This window comes from Silurus aristotelis (assembly GCF_946808225.1).
Source record: "Silurus aristotelis genome assembly, chromosome: 7".
NCBI classification, from domain to species: domain Eukaryota; kingdom Metazoa; phylum Chordata; class Actinopteri; order Siluriformes; family Siluridae; genus Silurus; species Silurus aristotelis.
Window position 1 is genome coordinate 5,070,786 of NC_139580.1, and position 15,724 is coordinate 5,086,509.

The following is a 15,724-nucleotide window of genomic DNA, read 5'->3' on the forward strand; positions in this document are numbered from 1 at the left end:
ATATATATATATATATATATATATATATATATATATATATATATATATATATATATATATATATATATATAATCTATAAGCTATGATTCCTTTCAACAAAGTTTAGGCTGATGATTTCTCAAGCTTGTACTCACTGATAAATTTATTGATACTTTTGTATGCCACTCTGAATAAATGCTGGAAATGTAAATGGAGGTTTGTAAATTGCTCTGTTTTGCTACTTTACTTGTACTTCAATTTATTACATGATTTGCAAATGACAGTATTAATACCCCATACTGATTACAAATGTTTTAGACTTCTGGGTAGGCTAGGCCATGTCTCGACTTACCATATTTTCAATTTTACGATGGGGTTAATGGGGAACGAATCTACTATGTAAATGCTGATTTTCTGAAAAAGAACCTTAAGTTCATACCTGCAATTATTGACGCAGAGTATTTTCTTGATGAAGCTTGAAAACCTTTCGAGAAATACAGTGTACAGTATAATCCATCTGTACATACAGTACACAGTAGAACAGTGACCACTGTTCCTGCCCCTCCCCCCTTCGTGGATCTTCCCACTTTGTCCAGGCCTGCCTCTGGATAGCGTTCTCTTCGACTAAAGGCCACTCTGTGCAGCTTGGGACGGTTTCTCATCAACGCCTTGGGTGGTTCCATGAAATTCCAGAGTAAGAACGGGCGCTTTTTTCTGATCATCTTCACTGCAACCCTGCAACATCGTATATCTGCTATAAATGGACATTCGGTGCAACCCAGATGAGGACGGGTTTCTCTTGAGTCTGGTTCCTCTCAAGGTTTCTTCCTTATGCCATCTCAGGGAATTTTTCCTTCACCACAGTCGCCACCGGCTCATTCATCAGGGACAAACTAGGGTTAGGGTTAGGGTTAGGGTTAGGGTTAACCCTAACCCTACACTTATAAAGAACATATTCACTTTTAATCACCACATTATCTGTGTAAAGCTGCTTTGAGACAATGTTCATTGTTAAAAGCGCAATACAAATAAAAATGAATTGAATTGCATTGAATAGAAGCCATACAGTAGAAGCCATCGTTAAGAATTCTACACAGACTGTGTAGTCTAAATGACTCCTAGACAATGAGACAGAAGTAAACCACTTGAACCACAATGTTGATTAACTGATTCAGTGAGTTTGATATTCAAGTTCCAGACACCTTTTGAAATAAAAGTTACATCTTGAATAACGAAGATCTCAGGATGTTTCTGGATCTATGGATCCATCCTGTGATTGAGGTGAACAGTTTGACTGACACTCAGGTATTAGAAAAGACCAATTATATGTCATTATCGGCTTTAAATTTTTTTTTAGACATCATTCTGTAGGTAGATCAGTTAGACCCAGACCTGTTCCTTACTATTTTTGGTGTTATGGAATGATAATAAAGTGCTGTCAGATAATCAGTGTAATACAGTATGATTGCATTTGTCACACTCGTAGAATACAGACTGATTTTTACTTAACCGGAAAAGGAAAGGAAAAAAAAAAATCACCCACTCATTGTGCTCTGATGAGCGATGTTATGCAATACCTACAGGGGGGAGGGGAAAGAAGGAGGAAGAGAGGGAAGTCTGGGAGGACGAGGAGAAGTGGGAGAAGAAGGAGGAAGGCAATACTTTCACTTATAAAGTTTTAAAGCCTTGTAAGGACATTTCATTGGTTATTTAACAACATTCAACCTCATATCATTTCTTCTTATCCCTTTTTTTCTCTAATTTTATATATTTTACACTTTTTTTTGTTTATTTTAAGATGTAAAAGCAATGATGATTATGTGTTAAATACATAAATGGCAGGCACAATCCTGAAATCAGGAGGGTGGTTGGCTCAAAGAGAGTCTCAGCCATTGAACTCCGGCTGTGCTGACCCCAAATGTGGAAATCTTGGCTGCATAATTTTTGATAGTGAGGGACTGCATTTGCATTTATCTTTATTTTTTCCTTTGGGATGAATAATGTGATCTATTTATCAGTCTATTCAGAAACTGGAGACGAAGCCTTACTAATAAAATACAAATAAATACAAATAATGCTCCAGAAACAATAATTAATGGATATATATATATATCAGGCAGGCAGGCAGGCAGATAGATAGATCAGTGACTAGAGTTTAGATAGATAGATAGATAGATAGATAGATAGATAGATAGATAGATAGATAGATAGATAGATAGATAGATAGATAGATAGATAGATAGATAGATAGATAGATAGATAGATAGATAGATAGATAGATAGATAGACATGCAGACAGACAGACAGACAGACAGACAGATAGATAGATAGATAGATAGATAGATAGATAGATAGATAGATAGATAGATAGATAGATAGATAGATAGATAGATAGATAGATAGATAGACATGCAGACAGACAGACAGACAGACAGACAGACAGACAGACAGACAGACAGATAGATAGATAGATAGATAGATAGATAGATAGATAGATAGATAGATAGATAGATAGATAGATAGATAGATAGATAGATAGATAGATCAGTGACTAGGGTTTTGATAGATAGATAGATAGATAGATAGATAGATAGATAGATAGATAGATAGATAGATAGATAGATAGATAGATAGATAGATAGATAGATCAGTGACTAGGGTTTTGATAGATAGATAGATAGATAGATAGATAGATAGATAGATAGATAGATAGATAGATAGATAGATAGATAGATAGATAGATAGATAGATAGATCAGTGACTAGGGTTTTGATAGATAGATAGATAGATAGATAGATAGATAGATAGATAGATAGATAGATAGATAGATAGATAGATAGATAGATAGATAGATAGATAGATAGATAGATAGATAGATAGATCAGTGACTAGGGTTTTGATAGATAGATAGATAGATAGATAGATAGATAGATAGATAGATAGATAGATAGATAGATAGATAGATAGATAGATAGATAGATAGATAGATAGATAGATAGATAGATAGATAGATCAGTGACTAGGGTTTTGATAGATAGATAGATAGATAGATAGATAGATAGATAGATAGATAGATAGATAGATAGATAGATAGATAGATAGATAGATAGATAGATAGATAGATAGATAGATAGATCAGTGACTAGGGTTTTGATAGATAGATAGATAGATAGATAGATAGATAGATAGATAGATAGATAGATAGATAGATAGATAGATAGATAGATAGACATGCAGACAGACAGATAGATAGATAGATAGATAGATAGATAGATAGATAGATAGATAGATAGATAGATAGATAGATAGATAGATAGATAGATAGATAGATAGATAGATAGATCAGTGACTAGGGTTTTGATAGATAGATAGATAGATAGATAGATAGATAGATAGATAGATAGATAGATAGATAGATAGATAGATAGATAGATAGATAGATAGATAGATAGATAGATAGATAGATCAGTGACTAGGGTTTTGATAGATAGATAGATAGATAGATAGATAGATAGATAGATAGATAGATAGATAGATAGATAGATAGATAGATAGATAGATCTCACTCTCTCTCTCTCTCTCTCTCTCTCTCTCTCTCTCTCTCTCTCTGAACCCTGGTCAGGTCTATGTGTACTATTACCAGAGTTTTTCTCAGTGAAAGTTCCAAGAGAAGAAAAAGCAGAGGAACTTTGAATACCCTGATGGAAAATTCAAGGACAGCAAGTGAGTCTTCTGTTCAAATAAAGTTTGAGCAAACAGAGAGAGAGATCGTGGCCTCACGGCTGTTCTGGAGCGACACGAATGTCAGGGAGGGTCTTTAACCCATGTAACCTGTCATTTAGAACCCTTTCAGAGCAACAGCATGAGTTCTGAAAATATATTTAAAGCAAAGAAGGAAAGGTTGTCGAGAACAGCAGGAGATCCCTGAAGCAGTCTCTCCTGCACAGCGGCAAACTGAGTCTATCTGCAGGAGAAATCTGTTAGAAAGATTACACACTGAATGCTTACACTATCAATCGCACATGAAGCTCCAGGTAAGGCACAAATCACACAAAGGGCACAAAACAACACGAAGCTGAGATTTCTAAAATCAGCATTCAAATATTAGATACTGGTCAGTGTACATTGTATTCTTGCCTTTTTTGATTGAAAAACAAAATGTGAATTACGATGCATTTGTTCCTTCTCAAAGTAGCCAAAGAGAATAAATAAATGAAGGATTTATATTTTGAACAAAACATAATCGAGAAACCAGAAAATATGAAACGTGAAACTTAAATAAAAACGTCTTGTTGTACAGCAAATAAACTGGAGGCATTTCTTTATAGACACAAAGTGGAACCTGATAAAAACTACTAAAAGCTACTATAAACTGATAAATATGAAAATTGTAACATGTGAATAGCAAAATAGCGAGGCTTTTACTTGTCAAATATACACAACGTCACAGTGACATTCTTTCTTTGCATACTGTTAGGAAGCTGGGTTTAGAAAGAAGGATCAACCAGGATACAGCACCCCTGGGGCAGAAAGGGTAAGGGCCTTTCTAAAGGGCCCAAACGACAGCTTGATGGTTCTGGTACAAATGTACATATTATATTTCTAAATTAGTCTTTACGTTTTTTTCCCAAATTAAAACTCCCTGAGATGATATGAGGACGAAACCTCGAGAGGAACCAAATTTAAAAGAAAATCCATTCTCTGCTTGCTGACTCCAAATGTCTATTCATTATAGTTTCATTGTTGAGATTATAAACTGTTCACTGATGGAAAACTGCTCATTGCAGTCCAAAGCCATTGCAGCAGAATGTTCATATTAATTACATCTTAACATATCACATATAAATCTGCATAAAATGAGTAAAAAGTGTAAAATATAATGTGAGATCTCATAAATAAATATATATTTTAAATTGTGTATATTTTCTATCATTTATTTTCACATGAAGGTCGTGCGATCGTTTATTCTGCATGAGCAGTAACTGAGCAAATCCCCATCATGTCACATTTGTGAGATTAGCGCACCTACCTGAGGAGTCGCTGCTCCAGACTGCTTTTCCATTAGCTGAGTAACTTGGCAAGGTGAAACCGCATATCACTCAGGTTGTCATGTCCTTATGCAGTATTCAGCCGTTTAAATCTACATATGTGCAGAATTTATAGACGCGAGTTGTGATTAGAGATCTGAATATTTCTGTGAGGAGGAGGAGAAGGTGGAGGAGGAACAGAAGGAAGTGGTGGATGAAAAGGTGGAGGAAGAGGAGAAAAAAGGTAAAGGAGTGGAGAGGAAGAGGGGTAGAAAGAGGTTGAAGTTGAGGAGAAGAAATGGGGGATGAGAAGATAAGGAAGAAAAGGAGGAAAGGAAGAAAAACAGGAGGAGATGTTACGGTGTGTGGAAAAGCAGGAACATTGAATCAGGTAAAGCAGAACAATGAAATGTAGGAGGAGGGAAGGAGAAGAAGGAAGAGGAGGAGATGGAAGAGGTGGAGGAAGTGTGGGATAAGGAAGATGAAAAGGAGAAAGGAGGATAAGAAGGAAAAAAGAATCAAAGGAGGACAAGGAAGAGAAAGAGAAGGCAATCTTTGAGGTGAAGGAAAAGCAGGAAGAAAGGATTAGGATGAGGAGAAGAAGGAGGAGAGGGAAAGGAAGACAAAGAGGTGGAGAATATGAAGGAATGAGAGGAGGTGATAGAAAAGGTGGAGAAAGGTGGAGTAGATGAAGAGGAGGAGGAATAGACAGATGAGAAGCAAGAAGTGTAAAGGGGGGAAAAGAGAAAGAGGAGGAGATGTTAGAGGAAAAAGAATAGGAAAAGCATAATATGTGGATTGGAAGGAGGAGCAGGAAAAGAAGAATGAAAAGGAGAGGAGGAAAAATAGTGAAGGGGTAGATGGGAAATTGAAAGAAATATAAAGAGAAAAAATGTGGGAGTGAGGAGGGAGAGATGGAAAAGGAGAACCGTGGACATTTAGAAATAAAAGGAGGGTGTAGAAAAGGAGGAAGAGGATGAAGAGAAGATGAAAAAACAGTAGAGGAGCAGGAGAAAAGATACATAATAATAAAAAGATGGGAGAAAGAGAAGGAAAAAGTAAAAAGGGGGGCAATAGAAAAGTTGAACAAAGAGAAACTATAGAGAAAGGAGGAGTTGGAGGAAGAGAAGAAGAAGGACAAGAAAAAAAAGAAGGAAAAAGTAAGAGGGAGTGTAAAAGGTGTAAAATTCAGATGATATAAAGAACAAAGGAAGAAATGAGGAGGAAAAATGAGGATAAGGGGAAAGTGGAGGAAGAGAAAGAGGAAGAGAAATTACCAGAATGAGGAGCAAGAGAAGGGAGGATGAAGAAGAGAAGAAGAAAAAAGGAGCAGGTGCTAAAAGAGGATGATGTTAAAGGAAAGGCAGAATCAAGAAAAGAAAGAAAAATAGCAAGAGGAGTTGGATGGAAAGAAAGAGATGAAACAGGGATGAGGTGGAGGAAAAGAGGGAAATAGGGGGAAAAAGAAATAAGGAGGAAAAGAAGGAGGTCAAGTGGTGGTAAGGAAGTTATTTCGGAAGCACGGAGCCACAGTGAACAGGTGTGTGTGTGTGTGTGTGTGTGTGTGTGTGTGTGTGTGAGTGTGTGTGTGTGTGTGTGTGTGTGTGTGTGTGAAAATGTCCTCATAAACATAACAAAAGCATGTATTTTTTGATGTCTTCATCCTTTGCAGCAAGTGGAGATGAATAGAGTCTTCTGTCTTTCAAAACATCAATCAGATTAGGGAGACCAACACACACACACACACACACACACACACACACACACACACACACACACACACACACACACACACACACATACACACACACACTCACACGCTTTGAAAGTTCTAGTAATAAGTTCAGGCCCCTTGTAGAACTGAAGTCTGTTCTTATATAACAAGAGGTGGGAAGTGATGAAGTATAAATACTTGGTTACTGTACTTAAATCGATTTTTCTGGTATCAGTATTTTGCTTTATTGTAGATTTTTCAGACAAATTTTTACTTTCTCTCATTACATTTTTACACAAATATCACTTCTTTCTACTTCTTACATTCTCAAAACAGACTCGTTATTTTAGTTTTAATCTGACAAGGTCCCCTGGTGGTCTAGTGGTTAGGATGCGGCGGTCTCACCACTGCGGCTCGGGTTCGATCCCCGGGCAGGAAACCATCAACAGCCATTAGGGATGCACAAGCCTTAGTGCCGGTCCCAAGCCCGGATAAATGGGGAGGGTTGCGTCAGGAAGGGCATCCAGCGTAAAAACATGTGCCAGATCAAACATGCGGATGGTCCGCTGTGGCGCCCCCTAATGGGAGAAGCCGAAAGAAAGTATAATCTGACACGATCAATATTTTTTCTTCTCATCGCACCGTTTTCAGCACATCAACATATTTCCTGTCGTTTCATGTCTTTTTCAATCCGCTGGTGTATCATTTCCTGTCTCTCTCACACCACAGACTAGTTTATGAAGCTCACAATGAGCAAGACAGAAGACAGTAAGAAGTATGTGGATACTCACGTTGTAAAAGACTCTGATGAAAGATGAAGTTCTGACTACACTTTATTACTCAAGTTAAAGTGAAGAAGTTTTGGCTCTGACATGTACTTCAGTAAAAAGTAGCCATTACTACTACCTGTTTTAGTGTCACGCTGGTATCTGGACCTCACGTCACATTAATATATTAATACAAAACAAATGAAAAATGTTCTCCAATGAATGTATCCAGGATGAACACCCACCATATAGAACACAAGCAGAGAGAAGATGGTGGTGATCATGGAGCTCAAAAGTCCACCACTATCCCTTTATTTATTTATTTATTTATTTTATTTGTATGCATTTGGCGGTCCCCTGGTGGTCTAGTGGTTAAGATGCAGCGCTCCCACCGCTGCGACCCGGGTTCGATTCCCGGTCAGGGAACCATCCCCAGCCACTCTCAGTGCCGGTCCCAAGCCCGGATAAATTGGGGAGGGTTGCGTTAGGAAGGGCATCCAGCGTAAAAACATGTGCCAAATCAAACGTGCGGAGGATCCGCTGTGGCAACCCCTAACGGGAGAAGCCGAAAAGAATGTTTTTATTTGTATGCATTTGGCAGATGCCCTTATACAGAGCTACTTACACTTATCTCATTGACACAAATGAGCAGTAAAGGGTTAAGGACCCTGATTTAAGCACTCAGAAGTGACAGACTGGTGGTGCTGGGGTTTCAACTGATCAGATACCAATATCTTAACTACTAATCAACCACTTCCCTTGATGTAAGGTGAGAAGGCATCAATTTTTTTACATATCCTAGTGATGTTAGGAAGCTGGGGTCAGAGTGCAAGGTCAGTCAATATACAGCACTTGGGGCCTTGCTTAAGGGCCCCAAAAGTGGAGCTTGGCAATACTGGTGCTTGAATATGCAACCTTCTATTTGGTAACCCAGAGCCTTAACTACTATGTTACTACTACTTCCCATATGTTTTCATAAACTGGAGTTAGAACCCAGCATCAGCCATGAATAGGGGCCCCATGAGCAGATAGGGTTCAGGGCCTTGCTCAAGGGTCAAACATTGGCAGTTTGGTAATTCTAGTGCTTGAACTCCCATCCTTATGAGGAATAACCCAGAGCCTTAACCACTGAACCAACATAATGCCAAGCAAAATGAATAAATGGTACAGTAGATCAGAGGTTAAGGCTCTGGGTTACTGATTGGAAGGTCAGGGGTTCAAGCTCCTGAATCGCCAAGCTACCACTCTTGGCTCCTTGAACAAGGCCCTTAACTCTGTGATCCAGAGGCTCTGCACAATGGCTGACTCTGAATTTGAAGAAAGAATATCTACTGTAATGTACATAAGTATAAGGCAACTTTATTGTTCATTAAACTTTGACACTGTTTGACCCTCAAATGACACCCAGTATTTAATTTTGGCCCCCTCTATGCTTTAGTTTAAAACCCCTGATGATCACTTCATGAATACTCCTGGTTGTATTTTTCATATTTTTTGTATTGATATAGTATCTTTTCCTGATGCATATGACTGACAGTAGGATAGATTTGATTCGATTCGATTCGACTTTTTCATTGTGTAGAGTTCAAGCATGTGGCAAATAAAAATGCAGTAAGAATCTAACCAGAAATGCAAATATCAATTTCTATAAATAAATCAATTATAAATATAAAAATACTCAATATACAATAAATGTATTATAGGAGTGCAAAGGTGCAATATTAATATTACAATAATACTGTATAGGGTGCAATGTGAAGATGAACACAGTAGGGTACTATTTGAAAGTGATCATAACAATGCAATTAATCAACACCGTCATATTTGTGTATGTGTCAAAGAACCACCAGTCACGCCTCCCTCTAATGCTTAACCACTCAGCCTCTCCCTCCTACAAATCACCTACACCTGTCCTCCTCCTACTAATCACCTACACCTGTCCCCCATTTACCTGTCCCCTTTATAAGGTCCCTATGCCCCTTCATTCAGGGTCCGATCTACCAGTTACCACCATAAATCACCTGGACTTTCTGCCTCTCTGGTTTCCTGTGCTTCTATGCCCCCTGTGCTTCTATGCCCCCTGTGCTTCTATGCCCCCTGTGCTTCCATGCTCCTGGCTACGCTTTTAAGGAGCACTCAGTTAAGTTTTCCATTTGCTACAGTCTCATCCCAAGCTCCCTTCTGTTTGCATGTTTAGACCAAATAAAGACAATCTGTTTTACTTTCTGTTTCTGACGCCTGACCTATCCGTAACAGAATGTCATATTTATTTGTATTTACTGCATTTAGTAGACCCTTATCCAGCACGACATACAAAAGTGCATTGAGTCTCTATCAAAAAATAAATCAAAACCTGTTTGCTTGATTCAAACTTAGGATACAATCAGCATCAGAGGTGGCAAAAGTACACACATCCTTTACTTAAGTAGAAGTACAGATACTCATGTTTTAAAATACTCGGGTAAAAGTTGAAGTACTGATTAAACTTTTTTACTCAAGTGAAAGTAAAGAAGTCTTGGCTCTGACATGTACTTAAGTAAAAAGTAGTTTGTGTCGCCATTATGAGGGAAAAACCCACAAAACGCCACCTAGAGGGTAAATTGTGTAAAACATGGCGGATTTGGTGTTTGATTTGAGACTTGGCGCAAAAATAAAACAAAAGTTTACTGATTAAAAATATTTTTATCTGGAGTTTATTTATTTATTTTATATCCAAGTAAAGAAAGGACGTATGGATAAAAAATATTTTCCAAAGATTTTAATTTCGCCTCTTTTATATTTAGATATTTATTAATGTATTTACATTTTTTTATAAAAATGGTAAAAACAGAAATGCGCGCTGAATTGATAGCGTGTTAATAACATTTAGTGCCGTTTACAATAATTTTAATTTTGACAGCCAAATATATAAATATATAAATACAAAACAAATTAAAAATGTTACCGAATGAATGTATCCAGGCTGAAGATGCACATATAAAACACAAGCAGAGAAAAGATGATGATCATGAATGTGTCTGTTCTCAGTCATGTTCTCATCACTGACTCCCTCTGTCTCATCCACGTTAACCCCAAACTTCTTACTGCCTTCTGCCTGCTGATTCTTATCTTCGTAAAGAGTGAGGGTCAGGACTTTATACACCAGCGGATTGAAAAAGACGCGCAGTAACAGGAAATCGGTTGTTCGGCTGAAATCAACGTGCAGTGAAAATTAATTTTTTATATTTCACCAAATCAATGAATTAAAAGTAAAGTAACGATCCGGTTTTGAAAATGTAAGAAGTAAAAAGTACAGATATTTGTGTAAAAATGTAATGAGTAAAAGTAAAAAGTTGTCTGAAAAATAAATAGTGGAGTAAAAAACTGATACCAGAAAAATCTACTGAAGTACAGTAACGAAGCATTTGTACTCCGTTACTTCCCTCCTCTGATCAGCATAACATTTTGAGAGGAATTATACAAAGAAAAACGGGCTAGTTTAAGTGTTTCAGGAAGAAGTAGGTCTTTAGGTGAGATATCCAGTCACTCTAGGAGAAGTTCATTCCACCACCTCGGTGTCAGAACAGAGAATAGTCTTGATGTATGCCTACCTCTTCCCCTGAGAGAAAGTGGGACCAGTCGAGCAGTGCTAGAAGTGTTGAGCAGTGTTAGAAGATATTAACCTTGACCTTGCCTTGGTCAAATGGCCTTGAATTGACCTTGAATGGCATTTCTTTGTTCTCTAAGAGCAATATAGTTGTCACTTGGCCATATCATACTTAATACTTCTCATCACCCAATAAAAATACATCTTTGTTAACAATTCTAGAATCATGTTCATATCTGAATACTAATTTATAAACTCCATAAAAAGAGAAAATGTCATGGGAAAGTTGTAAAGTTGTGGGGGTTGAATTTTTGCACCTGTAGACTGAACATGCTTTAAAACTATTAAAAATCTAATTCTAGAGTGTAGGAGTCACCCACAACAAGGACAGTTGAAGGTGAAACTGGGTGGGAAAAATGGTATAGAGAATAGTAGAGAATTATAGATCCTGAACATCATATCTCTCGAATGGTTATTTTCTTGATCGTGTAGCATATATTGAGTATTCATTGGATTTTCACTGAGAAAAACGACTGCTTAACCTTTGCAAAGGGGTAATTTATCTCATGCGCTATTTGCCCCAGTGGTTATTGCATTTGAAATGTATTGCCTTTTTGACTCTCATCTAAAAAAAAAAAAAAAAAAAAATCCCATGCATTTTCCGTTAAAGCCACTTGCTCTGGCTTTATTCTGGAGTTAAGGTATATGATTTACAAAATGGCAGAATAGCAGACACACTCCTACTTCCTGAAGCTCTTCACATTCTTTTAGTTTTTAAGGTATGTGCGCTTTGTGTTTGACATTAATTCAGGTACAGTTCATAGATAAAGACCAGACAAGCAGACATCTGAAGCCTCCAAAGCCAAATACTATCCATTCTATTGTGTGGACTCTGAAGTGTCTTGAGTTTTCAATACTATTTTGTAGCAAACAAACTAACTGAGATGTTAATTCCGGTTTAATATCTTCGCCTTCTGCTACTGCCTCTTCAGGCCTCAGATGTGGTTCTTCAAGCAATTACAACTAATTGTCAACACCTGGCTGGAGCTTAGGGGGAGCAGGTTCCAGCCCAATGATATAATGGGAAATTACGTTTTATGTGGCAGAAATTACATTTTTAGAGATCTGTGCCCCAACATCCTAATAAAGGGAGTTTAAAAGGTGTATAAACAGTGAACTGTTGCTAATCATAAGATAAAGTATTGCGTCGGTTCGTTTTCTAATATCTTCTACTTTTGCAGGCTGCTAGACCTCAAGGTCTCTCTTTTCTTATTACTTTGTACCACGTTCTTGAGAACAGCCATTAACTCTCAGTATTTCATCACAGGATAATTTTTCTACCCATGATCTCATGAGCACATCATCTTCTTCTACTTCTCCTTCTGGCTGCTCCCGTTAGGGGTCACCACAGCGGATCATCTGTCTCCATACTCGCCTGTCGTCTACATCTGCCTCTTCCAAACCAACTCCCTGCATGTCTTCTCTCACCACATCCATAAACCTCCTTCTTGGCCTTCCTCATTTCCTCCTGCCTGGTAGCTCCATCCTCAGCATTCTTCTACCGATATACCCCATGTCCCTCCTCTGCACATGTCCAAACCATCTTAATTATGCCTTTCTCACTTTGTCTCCAAAACATCCTAATGCACGTTTCCACTAATAAATTTATTTCTAAACCTGTCCATCCTCGTTACTCCCAATAAAAATCACAGCCTCCCTAGCTCTGATACCTTCAGCTCCACCTCCTGTCTTCAAGTCAATGCCTCTGTCTCTAAACCATACAATATCTCAGGTCTCACCACAGTTCTATAAACGTTCCCTTTCAGTCTCGCAGACACCATTCTATCACCAATCACTCTTCCAACCTGCCTGCACTTTTTAGATGACTGCCTAGGTTGAACTCCAGAGAACATCTCTGTCACACAGGTTAGCCTTGGTCTCCTCCTAATGAGTGTGCAGTTACTACTTTCATGCAACTTTCTAGCAAATGGAGTATATAAGGCCAAACCATGCATTGGATTACGAAGTCTTGCCAGTCTTACCAAATCTTGAGCAAATGTAAACTGGGTAAAAATCTGACAGATATTGATAGAAGTACCTAGCTTTTTTTATCAAGTATGGTAGGTCATTGGTTTAGATGTCAGATTTCTGCTTGGAACGGCATGATTTTGAATCCCAGATACACTAATCTATCACCACTAGCAAGCAAGTAAACAAGGTAATTAACCTGCTTAGTTGTATAAATGGCATAATTGCAAATTGCTCTGGAAAAATGCATCTACCAAATGCAATAAGCTACACCACCAGCTAGCTGCATAGTTTAGTGCCCTCTACTGGGCATTCAGCAGTCAGCCTACAAAACTCTAGAAACAATAATCTCTATCAACTCAAACTTAACACTGAAAAAGACTGCATTGTAGACTAACATGTCTCCATGATGCCTCATACTGCTGCTCATTCTACAGAACCCTGAGTTTTATGTACCATTACACCCCTAATATATATGGTTATACCGGTTTTAAGTCATGGTTTGGTTCAATTTCCATACACTTGCGGAAAAGAAATGCAAAACATAAAATTGCTATTCATTTTCTGTTAACACCGTTGATTATTATTAACATTTGTCAACATAAACAGTTTTAAATAAAAATCACTGCTTAGTTAACTAATATATATAAAATAATATTTTATAATATTTAACAAAAATAAATTGTATAAAAATGAGCTATAATCAATTAAATAATTGCAATACACTTTTTGATAAATTGTTTAAATAAAATGAAATAAATGGACAAAAAATGTACTTAATTGTTTACTTTTGTTAGACTCCATTTGGAAAATACTGATGTGCAGAAATACAAAAAAAGTGCATGCAGAAAACACTGCACAGATTTTAATTATGTGATGAGCCTAAAAAGGATTGCATTCGGTGCACATGTGTATATATAAGATTAAAGATTGTGTTATCCTAAAATAAATTTGAAGCTGATCTAATCTAAAAGCAGGTTAGTATAATATCATTTGTAATTACAATTCATTGGTTGAACTTGACGTGGGTATAAATAAATCATCTATGCAAGTGAACTGTATATAGTTTTCATTTCTGTATTCATTTCTGTATTTAAAATCTAAAATTCATTACTTTTTGTCACAACATTGATATTTGGTTACATTTTGACTTTGCTATTAAATAACCAGGATACGGATCTTTAACTAATCTCGGAATACTATCCAATCCCATCTTTGAGAAAAGTCCATTGTGTCACTATGTCCAAAATCTTGTTCCCACGCAAAATTGGCGTATATAAAATACGTACGCATTCAATTAAAGATTGACTTACATAGTCAATAATCGGAGTCATGTGGCCAGATAATTGTACATTATATATTATACTTACCATAAGCTCAGAGGTGGAGAACCTGAGTCTGAGATAAAAGCACCTACTTCCAAATAAAAAGCAGATAAAATCCAATCTAGATCAAATTTGTATTTGTATCATTGTTTTCAAAGGTTACATGTTTTCTAGAACAGAACATACTGTACTGTACAGAAATCCCTGTGTTTCTATTCAGCACAGAATGACCTCAACCTCAAACCTCTGCTCATCACTGGTTTCATTGCCATGGTTTAGTATTATGTAATATATGCAATATATAAATTTTAGACATTAGAACAAAAATGTTTTCAAATGAGGTAAAAACTTAGTCTTTCTTGACTACAGAAATGCCCCATGGTGACCTCCGCAGCTTCCTGTTCGATCTAACCAGATTGGTGGTATGTGGTCTTCAGTGACATAAAATACTCTCACCATCTCTTCCTTTACTAGATCCATTTCGAAGCTTTCGTTTCAAATCATGGACGGCAGCCAGTGAAATCGAATCCACCTACATGAAGTTACTCATGCAGGCCTACGTTCCATCCCTAGAGCTGCAGGCTGTGTGAGAATAGCACCTGTTCATACCACCACCACCATCACCATCACCACCACCACATGGTACTGCATTGGCTTGCATTTTTTATATAGAAAACTCTATTAGTGGGTCCTGATTCAGGTTAAATGATTTGTTCGATTAGTCATGAGTCATTTTCATTGTGTCTAATTTTTAGTTGCACCTACAACTTCTGATGGTGGGAATATCTTCACACATTAAAAAAAACATCTACCTTGCTGGTAAGTTGCATTGGATTAATGAGTAAGTTTGTGGACATCTGATCATAAGATTGCTACAGAATGTGCTTTTTTTTTAACATCCCTTTCCACATTTAGTCCTGATTTGCTGTTATAATAACCTCCACTCGTCTGGGAAGATGTTCCACTAACACGGGTGTTGGTAAAGTCAGGTACTGATGTAGGTGAGAAGGTGAGGAGGTCTGGGGTGCAGTCAGTGTTCACATTCATCTCAAAGGCGTTCAATAGTGTTAAAGCTCTATAGCAGGAAATCTTTCACATCTTCCAAGCCATGTAAAGTACTGTATATCTTCATGGATCTGGGCTATGTTCTCAGGGGCGTTGTCATGCTGGAACAGGTTTTGTTTTCTAGTTCCAGTGAAGGGAAAATTTCTTGCTACCACATCCATAGACATTCTATACAATTGTATTCCTCCAGCTTTGTGGTAACAGTTTGGGGGAAGAACCACATATGGGTGGAA